Source organism: Alligator sinensis, unplaced genomic scaffold (genome assembly GCF_000455745.1).
Source record: "Alligator sinensis unplaced genomic scaffold, ASM45574v1 scaffold280_1, whole genome shotgun sequence".
NCBI classification, from domain to species: Eukaryota; Metazoa; Chordata; order Crocodylia; family Alligatoridae; genus Alligator; species Alligator sinensis.
Window position 1 is genome coordinate 1,483,101 of NW_005841835.1, and position 7,328 is coordinate 1,490,428.

Genomic DNA, 7,328 nt, shown 5'->3' on the forward strand with positions numbered 1-7,328 from the left:
GTAGAGCGCCCCCTAACGGCTCAGCACAGGTAGGAGAGGCCGGGGGGGGGCGTAACCACTTGGAGCATTGGAGTGTGGGCCTAGAGCATCTCTCATGCACAGGGTCATTTCCGCTTCCTGGCCGATGAGAGGAGCTCGACCGCCACCCTACGGTGGGTGGTTTGGCTTTCGCCTACTTGGTAGCTGGCGAAAGGAAGCACAGTCTCTCCGCCGTGGGATGAGGCCCGTGGTTCCCCGCGCTCCTGCAGCCTGTCCCTGAGCTTCCCCCACCCCCTCCTCTGGCCGTTGGGCCGGGCAAGCCCGCAGCTCCTGCTCTAACCCGACGGGATGCCCTTGGGCTGGTGATAGCCCCAGTCCTCTCCTCCCTTCCCGTTTGCCTGTGGACCACGTGCAAATGCCTGCCCAGCTTCAGCCCTAGTCCCGGGGCCAGGGGCAGATCTAGGATTTTGCAAAGGGAGGAGCAGCATCTCACACAGTCAACACTGGGTTTTCTTTAGTTAAAACTAAACTAGAAGCTTTGCTAACATACTAGTGGCCTAGGGCCACATTATTCAGTATAGGATTGAGGCCAAAACAAATATAACTTCATTGGAATGAGTTCAAGACAATGCACAGGCAGGGCTCTGAAATAGCAGTTCCGTTACCAGGAGTGGCAAACAGCACGTACAGCAGCATAGCACAACAAAGGGCAGCTCCACTGGAAAAACATCAAGACCATAACAAAGAGGAAAGGGTCCTTAACACCTGGGGAGTGAAGAGTTTAGAACGGGGTCGTCAACCCGGGGTACATGTACCCCTAGGGGTACTTGGAAAGGTTCTAGGGGGTACATGCAGGCGGGTGGGGATGGAGTGCTACCACCTTGCGCCGCCACCTCCCAGAAGCAGGGCCAAGGGGAGGAGGGGGCGAGGGCAGCTGTGCCCCTCTGTGAGCTGGCCAGGGGCAGGGGAGGGGAAGCTAGCATGCAGCCGCTGTCATCCACCACCCTGCACTGCCATTGCCCACCACCTCACACCACATCGCTCACTGCTTTCCCACAGCCGGTCACACATGTGGCTCTGCAGGCTGCTGGCAGGCGGTGCACAATTGGTTGGGTGTGAGGCCCATCAGCAGCCCGTGGAGCTGCATGTGCAACCAGTCTTTGGAAACCGGGGTGCAGCGCGTGCAAGCCCGCCTCCTGCTCTGCATCCAGCTGCCACCTCCAGAAGGGGTACACTTCTTAAAAGTTGAAAACCCCTAGTTTAGAAGGGAGCGGGTAGATAAAGATGAGCCATGAAGTCAATGAGTTCCCTCAGCACTGCCTGACTAGAAATGTTGCTGCCAGTGCCAGGTAGTCGGTTTTAAACTTTGGGGGGAGCAGGAATCAAAAGGGGTGAAACTGCACCTGTGCACCCTTCCTCCCCATCCATTCCTGCCTAGGGTCTGTTGTAACACTTTATTTTTTCACAGATGAAAAAAAATAATAATTAGCAAATATTAAATGATTGTAGTTAGTTGCATGAGTTTATAGAGATCAAAGAGGATACAGGACCCCGCATCTGGTGACTACACAAAACATAGCTGGTGCAATCTAAGACACGCAGTTGGTTATTGGTCTACATTAATCCGGGGTGAAGGGGGAAGAGAAAACATAGTCACGCATCGCTGTCAAGAGGATACAGGGCCCTGTGCATGGTAATGGCATCAGTTGGGAGTTGTGAGTCGGTAAGGCATGCTGAGATATAGGTTCTAGCATTCAGTGTACAGTTAGTGGGTTGGGGGTAGTCCAGGGCATAGAGAGTTTTTGTCAGTTTATGGCAAGTGAGAGGGGCATTCAGGCCACCCTCTTGGTCTTGCTTCTGGCCATTGGCCTTGGCTGGCTGTCCTTGCACTGGTGATGGACTGCTTTATTAAACCACAAAGGATTTAAAAAGCCAACCAGCAAGTCCCGCATCCTGGCCAGGGGTGCAGATCTCCATAAACTTATGGCTTGTGACCCAGCTTTGGGTCATTTGTGTTCCTCCCCAATGCAAGCCCATTTGCAGTAACTAAATTGTGATAGATCCTTCAACCCTAATTAAAAGAGCCATGATCCCAAATAGGCTTGTAACACCTAGCCTGGGACAGTTGTGATCAGAGGGGCTGAAACAGCTGATGACCAGAAACAAACCCAGAAACCGCTTAACTCTATATTATTATGGGGACATTTTGGTTTATACTTTTTGTTCTGAGAGCAATTACTCTGATCATTCACAAATGCCTAGCAACATTAATTCCACTGATGTAGGACTTGTCCTTAACAAAAGAGTAGCTTGTTATAACTTGAGATCAACCTGATTGCTTTTTATGACCAAGTAACTAAATCCTTGGATGATGGTGTCGCTGTGGACATAGTCTTTCTAGACTTTAAGAAGGCCTTTGACACTGTCTCTCACCCCATCTTCATCAATAAATTAAGCGACTGCGGCATTGATGCCTGCACAGTTGGATGGGTAAAATATTGGCTGATGGGGCACACCCAGAGAGTAGTGGTGGACGGGTTGTACTCAACCTGGGAAGATGTGAGCAGTGGGGTACCCCGGGGCTCGGTCCTCGGGCCCGCACTGTTTAACATCTTCATCAACGACTTGGACGAGGGGGTGGAAAGCACACTGTCCAAGTTTGCTGATGACACTAAGATGTGGGGTGAGGTGGACACACTTGAAGGGAGAGAGAGGCTGCAAACAGATTTAGACAGACTACAAAAGTGGGCAGATGAGAATAGGATGGGGTTCAACGTAGACAAATGCAGGGTGCTGCACCTTGGGAGAAGGAATCCACAGCATACATACAGGCTGGGGAGTTCCCTTCTTGAAAGCACAGAGGCGGAAAGGGATCTTGGAGTCATTATTCCCTCCAAGATGAACATGAGCTGCCAATGCCAGACCGCAGCCAGCAAGGCCAGCCATACCTTGTCATGCATCTGGAGAGGGTTCAGAGGAGGGCCACCAGCTTGGTGAGAGGGCAGCAGGACAGGCCCTACGAGGAGAGACTGAAGGACCTGAACCTGTTCAGCCTCAGCAAGAGGAGGCTGAGGGGGGGGACCTGGTAGCTGCCTACAAACTCATCAGGGGAGATCAGCAGCAAATAGGCAGAGCCCTTTTCTCCCCAGCACCACCTGGGGTGATAAGGAACAATGGTAATAAGCTGATGAAGAATAGGTTTAGGTTAGAGATCAGAAGGCAATATTTTACAGTTAGGGTGGCCAAAATCTAGAACCAGCTTCCCAGGGAAATGGTCCTCGCCCCTACCTTGGGCAAATTCAAGAGGAGGTTGGATGATCACCTGTCTGGGGTCTTGTGAACCCAGCATTCATTCCTGCCTGTGGCAGGGGGTCAGGCTAGATGATCTGTTCAGGTCCCTCCTGACCCTAGCTACTATGAAACTATGAGTGTTATTCCTCTTATTTACACCTGCAGTCCAGGGTGGTGCTTTTAACATTGTCCACAGTGGCAGCAATCCCTCATGGTCAAGGATGATCACTCCTATGGGTCAAGTAAAGGGTTGTAAATGAGTCCGTTGATGGCTAATAAGGCTGATCCTAGAGCCACAGACTCTCTGGCAAATGCCACAATTGGTGGTTAAAAGGAGGGTCGGATCATGCATTTCTCAGCCTTCTTTCCTTTCCTTTCCTTTCCTTTCTATTGTTTTTCTGCCTCCAGGGCAAGACAGTTTTCCTCAAAGTAAGATGTACCTTCTCTCACAAGGCATCACCATGTAGCCTTGTCCTGGGCTAGTTTTTCCCAGTTTGTGGTGTCAATGCCACATTTCTTAATATTTGCCTCAAAGGTGTCCTTGAAGCGTTTCCTCTGGCTGCTGTGTCCTTTGTCCTTGGCTGAGTTGGGAGCGTAGCAGATGTTTTGGTAAATATGCACACACAGTGCCCTGTCCACCACAGCTGATGTTAAATAATCAGCACTTCCATACTGGTGGTGTTAGCGTCAGTGAGGAACTTGGTATTTATGTAATGATCTTCCCACTTTATGCCAAGTATCTACTGGAGGTAGCACTGGTGATGGTATTCTAGGCAGTTCATGTGGTCCCTGTGGATCACCCAAGCTTCACAGCTGTAAAGAAGAGTTGAGATTACCACAAGCTTATATAGTAAGACCTTTGTTTGAGTCCTGATGTCATGATTGTTGAACACACAATGATTCAGTCTTTTGAAGGCAGAGCTGGTACATCAAATCCCATACTGGATCTCCTGGTCAATGTAAGCCTTCTTTGAGAGATGGCTGCCGACATATGCGAAGTGTTTAATATTCTCCAGCTCCTGTCCATCAGTGAGGATCTTTGCTGGGGAGTTGACTGGCTCAGAGCAGGCTGGTAAAACACTTTTGTTTTTCCAATGTTAGGGGTCAGTCCCAGGCCCTGGTATGCTTGAGAGAAGCAGTTAAGGGCTGTTTGCCTCCTCCATATCTGCAAAGACACCACAGTGGGCCTACTGAAGTTCCACAATTGAGGCCAAAGTAATTTGCCTCGGAGGTGGGAGAGATTGAAAAGGTTCTGGTCCATCCTGTACTCAGTGCTGATGCCACATGGCAGATGATCATGGATAACCATCTTGATGACCGATGGAAAGATGGAAAACAAAATTGGTGGGATCACGCAGCCCTGCTTGGCACCAGTTCGAATGGCAAGGAGCTCTGTAGCAGAGTCACTGCATAGGATGGAGGCAGTCATCTGGTCATGAAGGAGTCTTAGGATAGTGATAAATTTCCCTTGGCAGCCAAACTTCTATACAATCTTCCATAGAGCATTATGGTTCACAGAGTTGAAGGCTTTGGTCAAATCAATAAAGGCTATATACAGTTCCCGGTGTTGTTTTCAGCATTTTTCCTGGATCTGCCAGGTTGCAAAAATCATGTCTATGCTGCCTCTTGATGATCTAAAGCCACATTGAGGCTCAGGAAGGATTTCCTTGGCAAAAGGGAACAGTAGGTTCAGCAAAATTTGAGCAATGATTTTCCCAGAAACAAAGAGGAGGGCAATACACCTCAGTAGTTTTCACAGTCAGACTTATCTCTGTTTTAAAATAATGACAATATTGTCATTCCTTAGGTCAGTGGGAATTTCCTCAGATTTTGAGAAACTGTGTGGAACTTGTTGGTCATAGTTTCCCCACCAACTTTGAAGACCTCAGCTGGTATGCCATCAGGGCCAGATGATGCTTTGTTGTTCTTCATCTGACTTATGCCTGGTGGACTTCCTCAAAAGTACATGGATTGGCAAGTGCTTCCCTTACTGGATGCTGAGGGATGGATTCAATGGTTTCATCAGTCGCCATAAATTATCGGTTCAGGAGCTTTTGGTAGTGCTTCTTCCAGGGATTTTTGATGAACTCATCTTAGAGGAGTGTACTGCCATCTTCAGATCTAAATGGGGTGAGTCCACAAGAGCTTGGTCCATACATTGCCTTGATTGCACTGAAAAAGTTCCACATGTCATGATTGTCAACAAATTGTTGGATTTAATTCGCCTTTTCTTTTCTTTTCCCACCATTTGTTTTTGATTCTCAGGTCTTCCTCTGGGCTTCAGCTTTAAAACATTGAAAAGTTCCCTGCTTTTGACTGCACATAAGATGGTTTTACCAGTTACAGAAAACTTTTCTCTTCCAATTGAGAAGGGCTTTGATATCAGTATTGTTTTTGTCAAACCAGTCCTGATGGTGTTGGGTGATAAAGCCAGTTGTTTCCATGCAAGCCTCATGGATGGTCTTCTTTAGAGTTTGCCAAACTTCTTCAAAACAAGTATCATCATTTTAAATCCTAAAATTGGTGAGTTTGTTGCTGATGCAGTAAAAGCTCCGGTAACTGGCACCTTACAAGTCAGCATGCTCTGTTAATCGGCATGCTCTGTTAACTGGTATGCTGGCTTGTAAGGTAAAGTGAAACGCAAAATGTCCACTGTGGTACTTCCAGTTTCTCTGAGCCCCCATGGCCCGGGGCAAAGCAGCCTGCGCTGCTGAGCCCCCAGGGTCTGGGGGCATAACAGGCTGCATGGGGCCCGCAGAAGGGCCAGTGATGCCACAGGAGGAGCGGCGACGCTCAATTAACCGGCATATTTTGTTATCCAGCATCCCCCTTTCCAGGTCTTTATGCTATGTTGTGTTAGACTGCTCTTTGTCTGATACCTCACCTTTGACCTTATTGCACAGGTTACCTTACCAGGAGTACAAGACTCCAGACCATGGGTCAGCAGCATTTTTGGGCAGACTGCCAAAAACACCTGCAACATTGACTTGTAAGATGTTGGTGTGCCAGGAGCAGACAGTGCCAATGAGTGAATTCAATCCTTTTTATGGCAGCACAGTCTTGACCCCTTCCCTCCCACCTGCCCTGAGGCACACGTGCTAAGCAAAATGCTTTAGCTTGCCACACTCTGGCACCCGTGCCAGGGGTTGCCTACCCCTGTTCCAGACTGTGTTGCTCTTAGGGTCATTGGTACACAGAAGCCTCTCCACCCCGTCAAGATGGCAGTCCATGGAGAGGGGTCCTTTTAACACATACTAACTGTCCTGAGAGGGCATGTTGTCCCCAAAGGACAGAGAGTTTGTGCCCGGTGCGCTTGTGCCAATAAACACACAGGGGTGAAGGATCCAACTTAACCTTTATTTCCTGCGCAGAAAATGGTGCTTGGCAATCGTTTGCAAAGCAAGCACCCCTACCCCAGTGGGCGTCTGCCTTATATAGCTACGTAACAGGTTAAACCTGCTGATGTGATGACATGTATAGCAAGCCCAGCAAGTAACCTCCCTTCCAGCTTTGGAACTTTGTTGATACAGTTTTTTTTTTAGCGAGGCCAGCAATCAGCAACTACGCAACAAGCAATCTCCCCCAGCCTAAACAATCTATTGTATGCCCTTGGTTAGATAAAATACTTTTTTCAGAACACGAAGCTGTTCCTGAAGTAGAAAATGCATAGTAAAAGTTCAAGGGATCTCTGCTGGACATGGCTTCCAGCCCTACCTCTGTCCCTAGGGGTTTAGCCAGGTGCCCCTGAAACAAGGGGTGCTTATCAAATCCCCCCTTCGAGGCTATGGTCCTTATGGAAAAGGTCCATAGTCCTCGACTATCTTTCTCATCTCCAGAAATCTTTTCGCTTCCTCCCGATTATTTTGGATCGGGTTTGTAACTGATGATTTTACAAACATCACGTGGTGAACAGGGGAAGAAATTGATTTTTTGAATACCTCACAACACAGTGGCATACAATGTACCCCACAACAGATCATTAAAAAAATACATATACTTGCCACAATTAATAAGAAAATTTGCTTAAGCCATGAAAAATTAGGAAGCCAAGAAGTAAG